A 2336-nucleotide genomic window follows, 5' to 3' on the forward strand; every position below is an offset into this window, starting at 1 on the left:
GCTTCAGAATGGCTTACTATTCTTGGTTTTTACTTCTCTTCAACTGAAGTGCAGAAGAGAATGTCCTCCATTTATGATTCACGAGGTATTTCTGCCTTCAGTCTCTCGAGAAATCATAAAAATATTAAAAATTAGCGAGTTTTATTTCCTACCTCATTTTTCAAAAGACATGTAGCCAAATCTTCGCTAAAATATAAAAAACTAGACCTGCACTAGACGCATTATCGCAGTTACTTATCAATATTTGGAATTATGACGAAAATGTACCCGCTACACTTCCACTGGCAAAACATCACTTATCTATAAATCTTTCCTATATCTTTCATTATTCTGTTTCTGAAAATTTCTGAAAAACCTTCAATAATGAGAAGATATCATAATTGGAAAAAATTTATATATCTTTATAATCCTGCCAAAAAATGAAAGATTTTAAAAAGGAAAGGACTGTAGATCTAAATACAAACTATTGCAATGGAAAATGAAACTTAAAAAATATAATAAATACTTTTTGATTTTAGCTTTAGCTGGCATTGATAATTTCTTAGCAATGTAATGTGTATTAAGTTTCTTGATCGCACGAGTCACACCTTACGTACAAAATGAATCACATTGCCATTTTTTTTTAATTATTTTTTAGTACATCAGTGGTGGCATTCAATGCAACTCCGGCGGAGTGATACGCGCCTTCGGCGCTCGAGGGACCATGTATCACGCATTATCATTGAGAGGCATTGCAAACCAACAAAGCTCCGCAGAAAGAAATAAGGCACGCGCCCCCAGAATAGTGACCAAGACCAAGCCCTCAACATTAATTAAAAACAGAATGCTTAGGAGAAATTGCGGCCATTTCCCTGTTCTTTCTCGTGAAATTAGTGATCACGCTGACTTCAAAGTTTCATCAACGCATCTAAACAACGTTCACGAATGGAGTGGTGACTGGAACTTTAATCTCAACAAGAACTTGTGCACCATTTACGCACTTATATCGGCGATGCTGGATTGGTTAATATCTACGCTTCACAAAGGTTTAATTATATGTCGCGTGACGTTTTTATCTACCGAAGTAGACTTATACTATCATTTGACCTTTTGTCTCTTCACACTCAATGGATGAAATGTAAAAATAAATAAATCCATACTTAATTAACTCAAGGGGACTCAATTGATACATATGTAATCTTAATATACCCTCCATTAACGATCCCTGAACATCCACAATCTTGTCTCAACCTCTCAACTTTCAACCAGAGAAAAATCATGCGTTGCTCATATATTTTTCGAAATGGCCGGTAGTGTCGCCACTACTCAAGACTCATTTCCAGCAAGGCCGTCTGATGAGAGATACGAAAATAAAGAAGCACACCAGCAGACGTGCGACGTCCTCGGGCCACGCCAGTATTGATTTTTAGACGGCAGCGCTGGCAGCGCCAGCGACGGAGAATGTACGAACTACTTGCTGTCGTCGTAAGGACCGCGTAATATGGAATGCAAAGAACTGCCGGTTGAGATGAGTCCATAGGACGAGCGGAAAGCCGAAGAAAAGAAAGAATTAAGGATAAACTGCAGCAATAATGGATGAATATAATTTCAAAGAAGCCGGAAGCCTTCCTTGCTCGGAGGATATCTGCATGTATGAGTTAATTGAAAAAGTAATTTCATGATTATAGAATTCTTCCCTTCTTGAGCATTTACGACCATGGCGAAGTGAAATTCAATTAGCATCATGTTTAAAAGACCACGATGTAGCACTCACTTAAAGTACACCAAATGAGCCGATGATGGGCGCCAAAAGCTTAGCAGGATTTAAAGCGAACTTCAATTTAATATTCGCTCAAAGAATACGAAGGAGCGGAGGATGTGATGATATTTTCAGACAGGAAAGCGCTGAGAAATAGGATCTCCCCCGATATATGAAAACGCCAGATGAACAAGAGAAATACGATATCATTTGTAACTTCGGATTTCCATGCCGATTATAGCTGATATTAGCTTCCGTAGAAGCGTCCAAAAATTGCCAGATCCGACAATATTTCACGTCGAATCGGCGGGGTATTGGTATAAGTTTTCAACTAGCAATAATCGCACCTCAGTAAAACTTCATTGGTTACGATATCGCCACTGCGCAAAGTTACCCGAAGAACGAACATATAGTATATATTATAGTTTGAAAGTAACGACAAACCTCCATGTGAGAGACAAAACTTGGGACAATATATTGAAGCACACTGATAATATAAAGGACATTTAGTAAAACCAATACGGGCACAAATAAAAGTGCCTTAAACCGTTTTTTATTTCTTTGAATTTGTTATGCCTGGAAAATGGTATTCACTATA

The 2336-nt window shown here is 37.8% G+C and overlaps 1 non-coding gene across 1 annotated transcript; it reads right to left on the reverse strand.

Moving 5' to 3' along the window:
* Positions 1 to 1989: 1989 nt before the first annotated feature.
* LOC124173772 lies at positions 1990 to 2130 on the reverse strand. The gene has a single exon (XR_006868741.1). It is a non-coding gene; the product is annotated as a U4 spliceosomal RNA (small nuclear RNA).
* Positions 2131 to 2336: the final 206 nt, after the last annotated feature.

Source organism: Ischnura elegans, chromosome 1 (assembly GCF_921293095.1).
Source record: "Ischnura elegans chromosome 1, ioIscEleg1.1, whole genome shotgun sequence".
Lineage (NCBI taxonomy): Eukaryota > Metazoa > Arthropoda > Insecta > Odonata > Coenagrionidae > Ischnura > Ischnura elegans.